This window comes from Chinchilla lanigera, unplaced genomic scaffold, assembly GCF_000276665.1.
Source record: "Chinchilla lanigera isolate Chin_1 unplaced genomic scaffold, ChiLan1.0 scaffold00035, whole genome shotgun sequence".
In the NCBI taxonomy this organism is placed as follows: Eukaryota; Metazoa; Chordata; class Mammalia; order Rodentia; family Chinchillidae; genus Chinchilla; species Chinchilla lanigera.
This window is the reverse complement of record NW_004955436.1, coordinates 15126220-15146246: the sequence shown is the minus strand read 5'-3', so window position 1 is coordinate 15146246 and position 20027 is coordinate 15126220.

The following is a 20027-nucleotide window of genomic DNA, read 5'->3' as shown; positions in this document are numbered from 1 at the left end:
AAGAAGAAGAAGGAGAAGAAGAAATAGAAGAAGAAGAAGAAGAAGAAGAAGAAGAAGAAGAAGAAGAAGAAGAAGAAGAAGAAGAAGAAGAAGAAATAGAAGAAGAAGAAGAAGAAGAAGAAGAAGAAGAAGAAGAAGAAGAAGAAGAAGAAGAAGAAGAAGAAGAAGAAGAAGAAGGGGAGGAGGAGGAGGAGGAGGAGAAGGAAGAGAAAAACTAGAAGCATGGTGGTAGAAATATATCCCAAGACACAAAAAACACTATAAATGTTAAAGAGAAATGAGTAATTTTCAAACTAGATTAAGAAAAAGTTCTACTATATGTTTTACATAAGCAAAACCAAAAAAAGGTAAGAACACCAAAATATAATTGCAAATGATGAAAATATATACTGCCAAGAAAATAATAATCAAAGGAAAAGTGACATAAAACTAAAGATTGAAAGCCTGGAATAAATGGAAAATATTTTTCTAAATATCAGTTACTATATCATAAAAAAGTTCAATTCCACAGAAAAGTGTAATTGTAAGTCTGTATATATTTAATAAAACAGCCTCAAACTGTGCACAAAAATTAAGAGTAAATTATCTAAATGAAGATCACTGTCATAGTGAAAATTTCATATTAAATTTAAAGAAAGATTTTGTTCATTTGTCCTAATCAATTTCTCATTCCTAGACACTATACCTGACACCTACAATGCAAAGGAAGAAAAGTTTGTTTTTGTTCATGTTTTCAGCCCATAGTTTTCTGGCTCCAAGGCAAGAGGCATGGAGAGGAGGATAACAGAGGAAATCTGCTTGAGTCACAGCAGCCAGGGAGCAGAGCAAAGTGAGGAAGTGGGAGGGAGATGCACCTACAGGGCCTTGCCCCATTGACTAACATTTCTGACCGGGCTCCACTTTCTAATATCACACTGTTCTAGCACCCCTAGGATTAAGTCACCCATCTAAAGCCCTGTGTCTATAAACACATCAGGCTTTGGGGGGACATCTCGATATAAAACATAACTTTCTGCCCATGGCCCCTAAAAGGCTCATGCACATCCCTTTATACAAAATGCACTTAGTCCATTACTAAAATTTGTCAAAGTCTCAACAGTTACAGCATTACCAAAAAGTCCAAGTGCAAAATTTCCTGAGATTTGAAGCAAACTCTTAGCTGTAAGAGTTTATAAAAAGCAAAACAAAGTTAAACACCATTGACACACAAGGACACAGAATAAATATTTCCATTCCATAATGGAGGCATAGTGTGATAGAAAGGAACAGAACCAAAGCAAAACTGAAACACAACAGGACAAGCAGTAAATCCTACAGATCTTTATTCAGTCTCCTCTTGGGTTCACTCTAATAGCTTCGCATACTGCTCTTTCAGGGGCCCACAGTCAAGTCTCCCCGGCCTACTTCTAAAATTGGAGTGGAAGCCTCCATGACCCCCAAACTTTTGAATTTTGCATGTCAGTAAACCCAGCACCTCACTGATGACTCAAAGGTCTACTGCCATCTCTGGTCGTAGCCAGATCCCCTTGAATCATGGCTGCAGAGGATTCTGGTTTTTTTTTTTTTTTTTTTTTTTTTTTGGGTTTTTCTCCGGTACCGGGAACCGAACTCACGACCTTGCGCTTGCCAGGCAGGCGCTTTTTGCCGCTGAGCTAAATCCCCAGCCCCGCTGCAGAGGATTCTAAGTGGATAAATGGATGAGCACAGTGAAAATCTCTGGGTAAGCCAGTTCCCTAGTTGGCCTTTTTTGAGCAGGGCATTCCAGTGCTCTTTTCTCAAAGCAAAGTCTTTCATTTTTGTGGGACAGACAGTGGAGTCTCAGTGTTTCCCAGGATTCCTTCATAGCACACTTCTTATTGTCCCAATGCAAAGTACTTGGATTTTTTCAATGTTAATACTTTCAACAGTGAAGCTTTCCTCTGCCAAAACTTTACAGACCCTGACTTTACAGGAGCTTCCTTTCTGGTGAAACTCAAAACCTTAGAAAATCATGTAGATATGCATTTGCTCTTGATTGTCAATGTAGAGCAGACTAAAAGCCCCGAACAGAATCTATGGCAGAGCCTGAATGGTGCACTACCTTGAACTTTCCTTCACCGGGTTAATTAATCTGGTGCCTTTAATCTCAGTCTTCTACAAAATCTCAGGACATGAGTGAAACATAGGAATTTTTTCTGCCAGAGCACAACACAGATAGTCTTAAGTCCAACTGCTAATGGGATCTTTATTCCCAGCTGAAACCTCCTGATCCTTGTCTTTAACATCTACATTTTCCCAGCACTCTGGTCTTCTGAACACCCACCAGAATCTCCCAACAATCTCAGCCTGCAGAATTCTAGGGCTGCTTCTCTAGTAAACCTCTCCAAATCTTTCTGAACTCATTCTCTAAAACAGCTCCAAAAGCTTCTAAACCACATGGTCAGGTGGCATCACAGTTGTAAGCCCACTTCTCTGATACCAAAATCTCTTTTAGTTACTTTCCTCATTCTTGGGACAAAATAACCAACATTAGTAACTTAAAAGAGGAGAGGTTTAATTTGGTGCATGTTTCAGTCCATGGTCAGCTTGATCAAAGGGAGGACATCATGGCAGAGAAAGAACTGTTCAGGTCATGGCAGTGGGAAAGCAGAGAGAGGTCAGAGAAGGAGCTACGGGTAGAGATGCAACCTTCCAGGTCACACCTACTGACATATTCCTCCTAACCAGATCCTGCCTCCTTATAGCAAGAAAGCGCTAATGCCCCTAAAGTCCAATCACATTCCATAGGTCCTGCCTGTGATCATGTGAGACTTTAGAGGGACATCTAGGTGTAAACCATAATGAGACTATAAGAAAGACGGTTTGAAAGTATTTCAGAAATTAGCCAGAACCCATCCTTCATAGGCTCATGGATATAAAAGTATAAACAACTTTAAAAGATTTTTTTTTGAGAAGGGAACCCCAGGGACCCTAGCTCATTGAAGGCCACCTAGGAAAATATTTCCAAGAGTTCACCTATCTAGGCACTCAGAAGGCACTGTAAGGGCAGTCCAAGGGAATCCAGCTATTGCTGAAGCTGGCAGCATACCTTGACATCACCCATGTGGTACTGATTTTGTAGGAAACCATAAACAAATAAACCTCTCCTTTGCGTTGCAGGTGTCAGATATTTTATCCCAGTGATGGGAAAATAATTAATACATTCTCCATTGCCTACACTACTTCTTTAATTCTTTCAATCATATGTTTTCTCTTTACTAATAGTCATAATAGCTACAACTTTCTGGGAGCTTACCCTGTGTCAAACAGAGAGAAAATTTCAGAATTGAAGGTAGAGAATACAGGAGTGAGGTTGAAGTAGACTTGGGTTTATCTACAAAATTGTGATACATTGTTATATGAACAAAAACATGAAAAGTAATAAGAATAAGTGAATGCATTCTTACTTTCCCATTAATTCTCACCTACTGCCTAATGACATTCCAAACTATTTTTCTTACCAAATATACATCATGTTGAAATGTTTTAATGTATATATTTTATGCATTTCTATCTTGAGCTATTTATAAATGGTAACAAATGATAGTAAGACAACATTACTAAATGGAAATATTTAAATAGATTTCATAAGAAAATAAAAGCTTCAGTCTAAATACATATATTTTACTGTCATGCACCAAGTAATATTTATGAGTTTTGCACAGATTAGCTCATTGAATACTTTTAACAATCAGATGAGTTCAATAAAATTATTCTTACTTTACAGATAATAGAAGCAAAAAATTAATTGTTACAATGCTTTACTGCTAAATAAGTAAGCAGGTTTTAAACAAAGTATTTTTGTTTAATGCATATGCTGAATATCTGCCAAAGTATCTCTTCTGCATTCATATCACATAATTTTCTCACTTAATATTTTATTGCATATATACAATAGTAATGATCATCCTATGAGACCAATCATAACTTGGGGCCAGAGAAACATGGCAATTTGTGGTGATGCACTCAGATGTGTAGAGACAGAAAATAGGACTCCCCTTCCTGATTTCCAGCTATGTGCTCATTCTTCTGAAACTGTGATACACATGATAAAACCTATGTATTTGGAATTTGTCAAGATACAGTAATCTGAATATAGAGAATTATTAAGATATATTCAAATACAAGTGTAATACTAAGGAAAATAAAACAAGAATATTATTAGACAGTATCCATAAAATCCACTTACCTTGTATCAGTGATGCCTTTCCTAAAAATGTCTCACATACTCCGAGTCTCTGAATCCAATTAGTATCATTAACATATTAAAACATGGAGAGGTCTAGTGCTATATTAATCTATGTGGGAAGTCCAGATGTCTTTGGAGTTCCTATGCTTATGTTGTGAAATTCCCACTATATTACTTTGGTACATATGTGTATACTTCAGTCTATCATTACTCACCTGTTTCCGGCCCCATTACTCTCTAACAGGTTTCCTTTCTCCAGGGGAGTAAGAGGAAGAATGTCCCTTCCCTCTATGTTGAGCTCAGTTGCTAAACCACAAAGATATTTTATCTCTCAATATTACTGAATTTAGAGAAAATTTCTGTCTGTTTTTTTATAGCGCTCCCACGTACTCAATCAGAAGTGCTATATTTGTTCTAGTCTTATACCATATTTACCCTGTAGGGTACTGTCTTTTCTTGTGATAATCTTTTCTTTCCATGTATGGTGGTTTTATCTAGCATTATGCTGGGTGGTGGTGATAAATGCAGCGCATGTAATATGGGAATTTTTGCATACCTTCTCAAAATAAAAATTTGTGTGGTAAAGAGTCTCTCCCTTACTCTCTTTGTTACTACTTTCCTGGCCTCAAGTGTGAATTGGAAGATGACGAACCGGAATAATAGAGACAGTGTAGGCAGGTGAGCATTAACATTGGCAAGCAGACTGCCACAGAATAGCTATTCACTTGGGTGGAATTTCAGCATATGATATCTGGGTCCTAAGGAAAAAGGGTAGAAAAGTACCTTTTAAAAAAGAAAAATTAGGAGAAAGAATAGAAGGTTTAAACCATCTAACAGGTAACATTCTCTTTAATAATTGTAATTAATACACCAGTGTAATCAATTTTATAGCTTTGAATTTGAGACCTCAGATCCAGAGAACTTTTCTCTGAAAAGTAACCCCTAAATTTTCTGCAGACTTGGCATATCGAAGATCGTGCAGGAGCGTATAAATGTGAAATAGTAATGTAAAGCTCGTAATTAGTAGTTTTTGTTCCCTACTCAGTGGGCTTTCTTACCAGCGACAAACACACTGACTGAAGTATGGCTCCTTTCTCAGCAGTCCTCTCCCTCATCAGCCTGAGAGTGTGTGCATTCAGCAACCTTTCATGTTCTCAATTCATACCAGCTATGCTTTTATTTAGGTAGGATCTTAGTGTACTTAGAAAATGGGAACATATTTTGCTAGCCTAAAGAAATACCTTTGCCTAATTTAAGCATCTGAGCAAAAATCACAGGCTATAGCCTTTTCTCATGAAACTTCAGTCACTGGGGTTTGATTGAAACAGGTGACGGCTTTTGCTTAATTCCAAATGTGCTGCAGGCAATAGTCAGGATTGCAGGCTAAACATGAATGTTAGGAGCTGGGCAGTTTGCACATTTGGGGAGCAATTTTAAGAAGAAATGCCTCAGTTTGTTTGGTTTTTTTTTTTTTTTTTTTTTTTTTTTTTTGGTTTTTCTACGGTACCGGGAACCAAACTCACGACCTTGCGCTTGCCAGGCAGTTGTTTTGCCGCTGAGCTAAATCCCCAGCCCCTAACCCCTGAAATGCCTCAGTTTGTAGAGAGCAGCCTACGAGGAAAATAGTCAATGGGGGAGAGATGGTGTGATCCAAGGAGAGAAGCAGCTAGTTCTCTTTTCGCTCTGGATTAGGCTCACTCACGCGGAACACGACGGAAAAGTTTAATGATTAAGCAGCAGTCCCAAACCCAACACCATATGCTGTGTGCGATGTCACAGAGAGGAGAGTGTTAATTGTGTGAAGAGAAAAGGCCTCCTGAGGGACTGAAAGTGACTTTTTGGAAGATAGAAAGGACAGATAAGTAAGGTCTCTGAAGCAGAGCCAACAGAAAGGACAGCGAGTGCGGGGAAAATCGACCTGATTTCTCCTAATTCCAGCCAAATTTCTAAGTTTGGGCAATAGTGATTCCCAACTGTGAGTTAGCACACCAGATTCTTGGGTGGAGGGAGAGCGATTTCAGAGGACCCTTAGAAAGGAGAAAATCTTCAAGGACAAAGAGGATGCTCAACGCTGAAAAGGTCTCTATCACCTTCAAGCCAGGATACAGGGGTACATGACAGACCTTGGATTTGACACTTCAGCGCTGAGGCAGTGCTCAGGAGCCGTCAGCCTTGCTTTGAGCCCCAAATCGGCCACTTAACCTGGTCTGGGCAAATCCCTTACTTTCTCTTTTCCTCAGTTTCTTCTTAAAACAGTGCTTGGCACCAAGAAATATTGAGTATTTATTCACTTATTAAAGATGCCAACTAACAAATGGTTGCATTGTTTCCTGTAGATTCACCTTTATTGATAAAAGGTAACTATGTTAGAAGAGTTTCTGTCTTGGACTTTGCATACTGGAAAAATATTAGAGAAGAGTAAAACTGGGTATGGCACTTGAAGTTCTTCAAGGAAATTTATGTATGTTTAGGGTTGGGGACTGAGACGGAGGACAATAAATACATCTTTGGCCTGAAGCCAAGTGGGAATTGACTGAAGAGATTCTGTAATCAAAATTTTATATATAAGTACAGAAGTTTCATCAACGCTCAAAAGATTACCTATTTCTAGCTTACTCATCCATAAGCACTTTTACAGAGAATATTTTATCACACACCTACCTTTTGTAACTAATTAAAAGCAATGAATCTTACTCATAACTGAAAATATAGCTTGGTATTCAACTCCGCTCTGACCCCGATAGGTGCCTGCTGGAATTCTTGCTGAGGTGGGAATGACAGTCCATGCAGACACAACGCAGGGAGTCTCTGCGCCCAAAAGGCTGTCTGCACTCGCTTCTCTGCCGTGAGTGTACCCGTCTCCCTGAAACCGGTGACAGAAATTTCTGGGACCCTTAATCTATCACCAACAACAATTTGTCCCATACTTGTTTTAAATCTCAGCAAAGAGAGCTTCTTCCTGTCATTTCTTTAAATGCAAATCAAGTACTATAAGTAAGTAGTCTGACAAGTTGAATTATAATGTAGTTAATTCAATACCAAAGGTCTTGCCAGATATTAAAATATCGTATTCTTTTACCCACATTTTAGCTATTCTTTCTTTACATCTATTTCTGTTTATTTCTAGTTATATTAAACAATTGTGTTAGTAATTTTAAGGAGAGAAGTATTATGCTGCATGAGTCAACAGTCCAATTTCATTTCCCATAAACCTATACCTGAATGTCATTCCCCTCTTCTCAGATAATAGTGTAGGTTGTAAGTTCTCCCACTTTACTCTCTTTGCAATACATAAGATACATGTATGCACATATAATTTCAACTTGAATGTTTTTGTCTAAATGATATAATTCTCTATTTAATATCAACAATTTTTTTCCACTTGTTAATGTATTAAAGATCTCTATGTTAGTGTGTGTGTGTGTGTGTGTATATATATTAGTGTGTGTGTGTGTGTGTGTGTGTATATATATATCATCTTCCTTACATATATCAGGTATATAAATGATCTACATAATTTATTCTACACTACAAGTATATATGAGTTCAAATAGCCCAGTACTGATGGATATGAGATTTGATTCCGTTTTTCTTTGCTAGCAATTCCTTGTGTTTGCATCATTAGGCAAATGGGGATTATTTCTCTAAAAAAGACGTCTAGAGTTAGAATCACTGGGTAAAAAATCCACACAAGGAATATAAATGTTATGTATTTCAAAGATATATAAAAAAAAAAGGGAATTAAGACATGGATAGAGTGGGGAGGGAAAGAAAAGGGCATATGTAAGGAATGAAATCATGTTATGTACATGTGCCAATTCCCCACAAGGAATGTAAACATATACTACAAACATGTGCTAATAAAAACTAATAAAATTTTTAAAAGAATCACTGCATAAAATACTATACACATTACATTTTGTCGGATTCTGAGAATCTCCCCTTCAAAAGGCTGGACCAACATGTCCATAAATTAACAATTTGAAATAGCACTTGTCATGCAACATCATTGCCTGTTGTGGATATCAACAAAACTTATTAAATTTTCCTACTCAGATGAAGGAAAAATATCACATTATTTTCATTTATATTTTTCTGCTTGCTAACAAGGTTGAACATTTTATATGTTTTTGAGCCTGCCTAATGCTTCATTTCATAATTTAAACTCTAATGTCTAATCTTGCTTGTTACAGATATAAGTTTTTCTCCCAGTCTACTTCTTGTCTTTTTTTTCTTTTGTTTTTGTTTTTATGTTTTTTTGTTTTTCTTCCACTACTGGGAATCGAACTCATGACCTTGAGCTTGCCAGGCAGGTGCCGTGATGCTGAGCTAAATCCTCAGCCCCATACTTCTTGTCTTTTGATTAACTTTGTCATTGATAAATTTTTAAACTTTTTATGTAGGTAAATATAACAATGTCCTTTTCTCTGACCTGTGAATTAGGACTCTTATTAAGAAACCTATTAAAACCCTAAGTAATAAGTGTATATTCTCTTTATTTTCTCATTGTACTTTAATATTTCTCTCAGGTATGCATAATTATTTGATACATTTCAAAACACTGCTGTGAGAATATGTAGACCAAAATTTAACTGCACTTCAGTTAAGAAGTGTTGTCAGAGAATTGTCCCAAACTGTTCAGTAACAGTGCATTCCTTCCCCGCTGATTTGCCCACAGTAATATCATAAGACGTTGATTGCCCTTGGCATCTGATAAACTCCCCCATGAAGTTAGAGCTGGCCTGGTACTCTCTCTTTTGGTACCACCAGACTGCCTGTTTCTAAATACTTACTGACATAAATTCAGCTACTATGGATATATACTAAGGTATTTTTAATGAGACCAAGCAGATATCACTTTCTGAATTTTTCCCAACATTCTTGGCTATTATTATATTTTTCTCTTCATTTAAACTTTCAACTAAACATGTCAAGCTCCATAAATATTTCTTTAGGGATTTTATATGGGATTGCATTAGATTTATACATTAATTTGTGGAGAAATGGCATCCTTACAATGTTAAATATTCTGTCCCAGGAACATCTGAACCTCTGCATTTATTTAGGTTGGGCTGTTTATCCTTCACAAAGTGTTGCATTGTTTCTCATAATGGTCTGTTAGATTTCTTGTTAGATTTAATTTTGTGTCTTGGCTTGTGGTGCTATTGTGTTTGAGATATCATTCTACTGGTATGGTTTAAATAATAATTTCCCCAGTACAAATGTTACTTTGTATTGAATTTTGTATATATATATATATATCTCTGATTAGGTTTAATAGAATTTTTTCCATTGATACATTGGACTTTCTAGGGAGATGATCATATTGTGGATAAATGATAGTTTTATCTTTGCCTAACCAATGCATATATACACGTTTTATTTGTATTTTATTCTTATAAAAATTTGAAGAGAAATATTAAGAGTAGATATTATCATTCTCTCTGACCAGTTTATGGATAGTCACAAAAATAATATGCATTTAAAATCTTTAAATTTCCTGTCACAGTTTATTCAGGCAATATTTTCATTTGTGTAGCTCAAAAAATAATCATAAAAATATAATACTGTGCATAAATAGCAATACTTCAATTACTTCAATCTCTGTACATTGTAAGTCCACCATAAAAGGCACCAAAGCTAATACATGGTGTATTTAGTAAATTTTTATTGACTTATCAACTGTAGGTATTATGATAATGCAACTCTGACACATACTTCTATTATATAGTATTTCACAGTACCATATTCTGTATCACATTAGTAGATACAAATAGATATATGTAACCAGTATAAAAATTACAAACATAATAGCAAACTAACTGCTATCCACTGTCCTTGTTTGGAGACTTATAGAAATGAATTAATATGCTTTGACTTTCTCACTACTATGTAAGTAAAATTCATCTGTACTGTTGCTTACTTTATAGTTCACTGATGTGCACTGCAGATTAATAGCCCATTGTGTAAATGTTCAACAATTTATATTTGTATTTATTTATTTATTTATTTATTTATTTCATTCCCAGAATCAAACTCAGGACCTTGCACTTGCCCAGCAGGTGTCGCACTACTGAGCTATAACCCTGGCTCTTGTATTTACCTTTAAAATGATTTTGTTTTCTTCTGGTTTTTCACAGTAATAATAAAAATGCTACAAGAATGATTGCACCTGCTTTGTGATTCAAATGAGGAAGACTTTCTGTAGGATATTTTGGAGAAATGCAATTTATTATAAATACAGATTATAGATAAACAAATTTTCATATTCTTTTTAATTGAATTTTAACTACCTGTCCATCTGTAATGAGTATGTTTATCCATAGTTGAGCGAGGTGTGTTGAAATTTATCAATAATAAAATCCTTTGTTCTCCTAGTTTTATCCACTTTTTATTTATTCATATTTTATTTATGAAAACAGGCAAAACAAAATTTCATAACAAAATAATAGGAAAATAACAATAGCTAATACACAACATGTTATCTTTAAAGTAGCTCCTCAAGGTACAAGATATGGGAATAAAAGTTTCTCCAATTGATATTATCACAAAACTTCCTTTCTAATGAAATGAGAGACTAATCTTATAACTGACTTACATTTTTTCCAATTTTTTTTCTACTGTCCTTTTCCCTTTCCCTCATCCTAATTCCTTTTTCCTTTTCAACAATTTCTTCACATTTCACAATATCTACTGTATGTTTTAGACCTTATTTACTCTTTCAGTTTCTCATACAAGGGAGAAAATTTGATGTTTATACATCTAAGACTGATTTATTTCACTTAGTATGGTATCAAGTTGCATCCCTTTATCTATAATAGTCTCAAGTTTATCCTTCTTTATGACTGAATAGTATTTCATTGTATAAAAATACTACACATTTTCATCCATTCCTTGGATGATGGGTATTCCAGTTGTTTCCAAGATGTAGTGATTACAAATTGTGCTGCTATAAACATGGGTACACATACATAGCTGTAATATGTTGTTTATAATTCTTCTGGGAAGATACCCAGAAGGTGAATAGCTGGGTAAAATGGAATCTCTAACACTAGATTTTTGAAGAATCTCTATACTGATTTCCATGGTGGTTGTACCAGTCTGGATTTCAATTAACAGTGGAGTAGGGTTTCCTTCTCCACATAGTCCCTCTAAAAATTGTTATTGGTTGATTTTTTTATGATAATTATTCTTTCTGGGGTGAGATGGAATCTCAGTGTTGTTTTAATCTGCATCTCTTGAATGACCAGTGCTGTTGAATATGTCATATATTTATTCACCATTAGTATTTCCTCATCTGAGAACTGTGTGTTCATCTCAGATGCCCATTTTTTGGTTGAGTCTTTGAATTTGGTGGACCTGATATTTTTAAATTCTTTACATGTTCTGGATAGAAGTCTTTCGTCTGAGGGAAAATTGGTTAAAGTTTTTCCCATTATGTGGATTGTCTTTTCACTCTGTTGGTGATTTCTTTTAATGTGCAAAAGCTTTTTTAAAAGATGAGATAATAGTTGTTGATTCCTTGAAGTATTTCCAGGGCAGTATGGATTTTGTTCATGAACTCTCTACCAGCACCTATGTCTTCAAGATTTCTACCTATTTTCTCTTCCAGTAGACTTAATGTTTCTGTTTTAATATTTATATCGTTGATCAATTTTGACTTTAGTTTAATGCATGGTGAAAAACATGGGATTAGTTTAGTTTTTGGCATGTACAGAACCAGCTTTTCTAGCACCATTTATTAAAGAGATTACCTTTCTTCCAGTGAACATGTTTGGTCCCTTTGTCAAAGATAAGGTGGCTGAATGTTTGTAGTTATACCTGCATCTTCTAATCTGTTTCACTAGTCTGAAGGTCTGGGGGTTTTGTTGTCTTTTTTATTTATTTTTTGTTGTTGTTTGTTTGTTTTGTTTTATTTTGTTTTTTGCTTTTATCACTGTAGCTTTGTAGCATAATTTCAAGTCAGGGATTGGGATGCCTCCTGCCTTGCCTTGGCTACCAAGAAATTGATTTGCTCTTCTAGGTCGCATAACAATTTTGGGAGTATGGCCATTTTCACAGTGTGGGTTCTTCCTATTCATGTGCAAGGGAAATCTTTCCAGATTCTCATATCCTCTTCAATCTCCTTTTTCAGAGTACTGTAATTTTCAATGTATAACTTCCTTTGTGAGACTGATTCCTAAGTATTTCTTTTTTCTTTTGGATGCTATTGTAAAGGATATGGTTTCCTTAATTTTTCTCTCAGTGAGTTTGTTGTTCATGTACAGAAATGCTATTTATTTTTGAGTGTTGGCTTTGTATCCAGCTACATTACTGAATTTGGTTACTAAATCTAGAAGTCTTTTGATGGAGTATTTTGGGTCTTCTATGTAGACTATCATGTCACCTGTAAAAAAAATGGTAATTTAACTTCTTCCTTTCCTATCCTCATTCTTTTTATTTTTCCCTGTTGTCTGATTGCTCTGGCTAGTATTTTCAGAATTATATTGAATAGGAGCAATGATAGTGAACAGCTTTATCTTGTTCCTGATTTTAGAGTGTAAGTTTTCAGTTTTTGTTGGTTTAGTATGATGTTGGCTGTTCATTTGCCGTAGATTGCTTTTATCAGATTGAGGTAAAGTCCGATTTCTATAGGTTTTTTTTTAATCATGAATGAGTGCTGCACTTTCTCATAAACTTTTTCTGCATCTACTGAGATGATCATGTGATTTTTGTCTTTGGCTCTATTGCTATGTTATATTACATTTATTAGTTTGTGTATTTCAAAACATCCCTAAATTCCTGTAATGATTCACACGTGGTCATGTTGTATAATCTTCTTGATGATTTGCTGCGGTCTGTTTGCTATTATTTTATGGAGGAATTTTACACCTATGTTCATTATGGAGACTGGCCTATATTTTTCAGTTGGGTCTTCCTCTGGTTTTGGTATTAGGGTAACACTTGTCTCCAGGAATGAGTTAGGGAGAATTACTTTACTTTCAATTTGATTAAAGAGTCTGAGGAGTAGTGGCATTAAATTTTCTCTAAATCTCTTATAAATTCAGCAATAAATCCATCAAGAGCTGAGTTTTTCTTTGTTGGGAAATTTTTAATTACATTTTTAATTTCATTGCATGATTTTGGGTTATTCAGAATTTTTATATCTTCTTGATTTTGCTTTGCTAATTCATACATTTCTAGGAATCTGTCCATTTTTTCTGTGTTTTCCACCCTATGAGAGAAAAGATTTTCAAGGTAGGTATTAATGATCCTCTGAATTTCCACAGGATTTGTAATGATTTCACCTTAATCATTGCTCCTTTCATGAATTTGAGTCATTTCTTTCCTCTTTTTTTTTTTTTTTTTTTTGGGAAAGTGGGCTCAGGGTTTACCAACTTTATTTATTCTTTGTTTGTTCTTTTTTTCTTTTCTTTTGGTACCAGGAATCAAACTTGGGACCTTGTGCTTGCCAGGTAGGTATGGTTCCACTGAACTATATTCCCAGTCCATGTTTTTGATTATGTAAGAATTCACCACTACAAATATCCCCCTTAGGATTGCTTTCATTGCATCTCACAGGTTCTGATATGTTGTATCTGCATTTTGATTCCATTGTAGATATTGTTTACTTTTAACTGTGACCTATTGATTGTTCAGGAAGGTGTTATTTAATTTCCATGTGTTTATGGAGTTTTTGTGGTTTCCTTTGCCATTAAATTCCAATTTCATTGCGCCATTGTCAGATAATATACATGGGATAGTTTCAATTCTTTTGTATTTACTTGAGCATGTTCTATAGGATGGCATATGATTTATTTTAGAGAATGCCCCATGTGCAGCTGAGAAGAATGTGTATTCTGACGTTGGTTGGAACACTTGGTAAGCATCTACTAAATTCTTTTGTTCATAGGTTTGGTTCAGTTCTAATATTTTTTTCTTGATTTTTATCTGGTTGATCTATCTACCTGTGACAATGAAGTATTAAGGTCCAGCGTTACAACTGTGTAACTGCTCATATGATTTTTCATGCCCAATATTATTTGTCTCATATAATTTGGGGCTCCCATATTTGGTGCATACATATTTATAATTGTTATCTCTCCCTCTTGCCATTTTCCCCTAACAAGTATGTTGTGACCTTCTTTATCTCTTTTGATTATTTTTGCTGTGAAGGTCACATCGCGTATAAACACAATAGCTATCCCTGCTTTTTCTGAGTTCTTGTTGCATGCAATTGCTTTCCATCTTTTGATTTTTAGTCTACGAATTTCTTTTTGGGTTAAATGTGTTTCTTGAATGCAGCACATTGTTGGATCTTGCTTCTTGATCCATTCTGCCAGTCTGTTTCTTCTGAGTGGTGAATTGAGAACATCTACATTAATGGTTATAACTGCTATGTATTGGCTTATCTTTCTCATGTTATTTTCCTGCTGTTGTTTTCCTGCTTTTCCCTTCTGTTTAATTGCTTGCCTTGCTTGGTGGTTTCTTTCCATTATTGTTCTTGGAACTGTGATCATTTTTCTCTCTGTACAGAATATCTGTCAGTACCCCTTGTAGTACTGGTTTGGTGATCATGAGTCTCTTCAATTGTTCTTTGTAGTGGAAGAATCTTATTTCTCCATTAATTTTGAAAGATAGTTTTTCAGGATGCATCAATCTGTGTTGGAAGTTGTTTTCTTTCAGGTCTTGAAATACTTCAGTCCCACATCTTGACTTGAGAATTTGTGTTGAGAAGTCAGCCATGATTCTAATGGGCTTTCCTTTACAGGTGATCTGCTTCTTTTCACTAACAGCTTTTAATATTCTGTTATTGTGCTGAATTTCTGGCATCTTGATTATTATATGTCTGTGAGTAGATTTATTTTGGTTATGACTAAGTGGATTTCTCTATCTGTATGTCTGATTCTTACTTATCTGTATGTCACTTATTTGTATGACTGATTCTTTTCCCATACTTGGGAAATTTTTCACTATTTCTTCTGCAAATAGTTTTTTATGTCATTTGTGTTGGCTTCTGCTTTTTCATTGACATCAACTAGTCTTATATTACTTTTCTTTGCATTGTCTTGCAACTATTAAATTGCTCTTACTGGATCTTTTGTTATTTTCAAGAGATCATTCCTTTCATGATTGAAACTTGTGATCCTCTCTTCAAGGTCTGAATGTTCAAGTGGTTTTGCTAGTTTTCAATGGAATTTTTAGTTTCATGGATATCTGTTTGAATCTGTTTTCATGCATTGTATTTCTTTCTTATATTGATCATTCACATTCTCCATCCATCTATCATCATCTATTTTTCTTATCTGTCTCTACATTTGCTAAGCAATTCCTTTATGGATGTTAACATTTCTTTTTTTGCTTGAGAGATTATTTCTGATCTGATTTCCTCTACAGCCTCATGGATTTGTTTCTTTACTTCATTTGCTATCATTTCAGAAATTTCAGCTTTGTGTCTTCCATTTTCCTTTATCTCATGGTCTCTTTGACTTGTTCTGGGTGAGCAGGAAATCTGAGGCTGTATTTTGCTTCTGCATCTTGTCTTTTTCTATTTCAAAAGTTTTTATTTTGTTTTGTGTGTTGATCCTTGTAAGTTTTTGTAGTAGGTAGGTTTATCAGCAATATCAAGGCCTTTCTAGACAAGGTTGGCTCTTCAGTTATATATTCTGTGTGTAGGAGGTTCTTGATTTCTGTCTGTTCCCATTTAATTAAAAGTGAGATGTTGGTATCTGTTTGGCCCAGTCTCTTGACTATTGGTGCAAGGGTGTGGTGAGATTATTACCCCAGAAATTCCTAGTATTGTTACAGAAGTGAGAACAACTTCTTAAAGCAGATATGACATTCCAGCTAAAGTAGCATAATTAGCAATAACAATAACATCAAGCATAGTTCAGAAACTGACAAACTGTGGTAACTATTAATTTTATACCTTTAACTATAGAAGCAAAATCTATAAATACATAACAGAACTGATTGTAAATTGGGAGCTTGTATGCAAATATTTCCCCTTGGTAGAGTAGTTCTACACCATGGTGGGGAAATTTAAAAAGGATAGTGGTTAGAACAGAGATAATTGAAAAAAAAATCAAGTAGAATCCAGGCTGGATGAGGAAATGTGATCATACAAGCTTTGGGAAATTAGAGAAGAGGGAAGAAGAGAAAGAATAAGGAGTGAGCAAGGGATTTTGAAGTTGACCAGAACAATTAGAGAAACTATTCACCCATGTGAATGTATGATTAAATCTAGAGAGGTAAATTAAGGAAAGAGGGAAAGCAAATGAATAAATTAAAACAAAAATATAGGCAAAAGACCAAAAGGAGGAAAAGGGAAAAAACAGCAAAAAAAAGACGAGAAATAAAATTAAATTTTACAGAATTCCTCTGGTGTCCACCAAGAGTCCAAAACTACCGAATAACTCTGCTAAGTCTGCAGTTGAGCTTACGCTTGATTTGAGGCTGGTATTGACCTCCAGATGTGAGAGCCTGGGGCCAGAGTCTTCAGCCAGTACCTTTAATATATTCCTTAGTGGCTTCCCACTCCTTATCCTGTTTCTTTTGGTGGCATCTTTCTTCCAGTTGCTGTGCTGTTTTCAGACAGAGAGAAGGAGCTGTTTCCAGTCCCATGCAACATTGGCTCCTCCTGATCCTTGTTCAGCCTCCTGCGTTCCACTTCCATTGGAATGTCTCTGTCCTTTCCTGTTATTTATTGCAGGGTGGGGTGGGATGCTGTGATATGGTCTGGTTCTCCGCACCCGCTGTTGCAGTCCAAGGCTGCTCAGACCCTTACTCCTCTCCTGAGGTAGGGTGCTAACTTCCCATTCATTGCTTTACAAGTTCTGCTACCACAGCCACCTATCTCTTGCTGTTGACTGTAACTTCCTCAGGTGAGATGCGGGGTGCTGTAGGGTGTCTTTTTGCTCCCACTCCAGCAGTGTGTCTACCGCCCAGGACTGTACAGTCACAAGGTGCAAGGATGTTTAATTCCCTGTACCTCTCTAACCACAGGTCACAGAGGAAGGTTTAGCTGTTCCATTTACTAAGCACCCTGTAGTCTTTAATCTTGTTCCTAGCAGTTCCAGTTAGTGATCTGGTGCACAGAAGGAAAGGGAAGAAAATAAAAAGAAAAGGGACAGAAAAAAAGGAAAGAAAGAAAGGAAAACTGGTGGATCCACAGACAGGGAGTAGTTCATTGGCAGAATTTGCTGCCGGACTCCAGTCTCTTCTGTCTGGAGGAAGGCAGCAGAGGCAGGAACCTTATATCCCAAGTCTGTCCAGTATGGCTTGACTTAGCCACACTATTTTAGTATATTTTTTATCCTTCTTGTTTTAAGATTCCAAGTATGGGGAACAGTCATCCTGATCCTGCAACCCACTGGCAGCCAGGTGGGCTGTCTGGCCATTTTATTAGTCCTTAATCCATATTTCACTTGATTTGCTAGTTTCCTATGCCGGATTAATTTTAGTATCAAGTGTATGTTCCTCCCCTTTCTTCCAGTTACCTGTATTTTAGTTGAATTTCTCTGAGTAGCTCTGAATGAGCCTCCTGTCCTCTTGATCCATGTTGTCTCTTTCCTCCACTTTTTATTATTTTTCACGTGACAGAATATATGCTAAAACAACTAACAATCTCAACTATTTTATGTGTATGATTCAGTAGTATTAACTGTATTCCCAGTGTTGTGTAACCATAACTACTATGTGTTTGTAAAATTTTTTCATGACTCAAACAAACTCTATGGCCATTAAACAAAACTCTCTCTTCTCCTCTGTCCTATCCCATGGGAACCCCTAAACTTCTCTCTATCTCTACAAATTTCCCTATGTTTGTTTGTAACTGGCTTACATCACAGTGTATTGTAGTTTCATCTATGTCATAGCATGCATTAGAACTTTAAGACTTGCATGGCTAAATAATTTTCCATTGTACGAGTATGCTATCAGAAGAATCACCAAACTATTTTACATTGAGGCTGTACATTGTTATATTCTACCAGCAAATTATGATCTTCTCTATTTCTCCACATCCTTAACAACACTTTTTATTTTTCTTCTTTAAAAAAAATTAAGGCCACACAAGTAATTGTAGTTTCATTGAGTGCAAACACAATGAGTTGTATCTCATAGTAGTTCTTATTTTCTTTTCTTTTTTTTTTTTTTTGGTGGTAGTTCTTATTTTCATTACTCTAACAATTAATAATGTTCAACATTGTTTAATGCAATTATTAATCATTCATAAACTTCATTCAAGAAATATTCATTTTTTAACTTTAAAAATAAAAGGAGGAAAACATTGACAGGCAGACAACGTTTTATAAAATAGCAAAAGAACAGTACAGACAATACAGAGTTACAAACAAAGTGGTAGGAAATTAACAATGCTTGTTGTATTACATGTTCATATCTTCAAAGTGGTTTCTCATGAAAACAGGTAGAGACATGCAATATTGATCGATCAAGGACTCACTGACAGTTTCTTTCAGCAAAGAAATAGAAGACATTAGAACAACTATGTTAACTACCCTGTACATACATACATACAAAATTTCTCCTTCTTTCCCTTCTCTTTTCCCACATCGCAATTGCCCTTTACCCTTGAGTGTTTTCCTATCATAAGAAATATTCATTCTGATGCTCATTTCTTGATTAGGCTGTCCAACTTTTTTTTTTTTTTTTGGTACTGGGAATCAAACTCAGGACCTTGTGCTTGCCAGGCAGGTGCTTGTGCCCCTGAGCTATATCCCTGGCCCCTATCCAACTTTTTGTACTGAGTTATAGAATATCTTTATATATTCTGAATATTAATCCCATTAATTTATTTAATTAATTCCAATTCAGATAAATGATTTCCAAATATTTTTTCCCATTCTGCAGGCAGTTTTCAATATCCTGTGATATACAATAGTGTTTGATTTCGATGAAGTCCAATTTACATTTTTCTTGCTCTATCTTGAAAGAACTTCAAAGCATACACATAGAAAGTTTATATATTTTAATTAAATGAATAATTTCTATTTTATATGATAATTTTTGATAGTCTATCATTATTTGTTCATTTTTATGATTCACTCCCAATTTCTTAAGGTATATCTTTTAATTTTATATTCCAAAATTAATTGTTTTCATTCTTAAATCCTTGAGATTTAAATATGTTGTCAATGTTTCTGCCAACCCTTACTCATGGTAGTTTATTTCCTTGTTTATCAGGTTATCTTTGATAATGAATTCATATATGGATATTTTATTGCATTGGAAACTCAGGGTTTTCATGGGATCAGTAAACATAAGATCAGTGTTCCAGAGAAAATTTGTCTCTGCTTATTCTGGAAGTTAAGAACATTTGTGTTCTGGGAACATTCCTGTCCCTTAAGGTTGTGTGAAATACTGGACAACTCCCAATACTGGTTTTTCTGCCTTTAATTCTTTCCACCCAAGTAATTTCGTCTCTTGATGGGTAGTAACATAGTAAAAATATTTGCCCTAAGGACCACTTTGGCTTTCTCTAATTCCTTCTTATTCCCTTCTTGTTCCTTTCAGCTTACGGATAGTAGTTAAGTATACCCTTAAAAACTTTCTTTACTTCTTACTTTGAGACCAAACATGAATTAAAATACATATTTTATTCAGATAGAAGCTGGTTTTCTTTGTGAATGGCAGTTTTATTAAGGAGAAGGAGAGCTTCAAACTTATTTATTTCTAAATATCAAAGTAATTCCTAAATAAGACAGGTTGTTTAAAGAAAAGCATACCAGGTAGCTGCCCTTGATGACCTTATTAAATAAGTATTGACCATCAGGAATATCCCTTCAGTAACCTGATTGATACAGACAATTATAATGATACC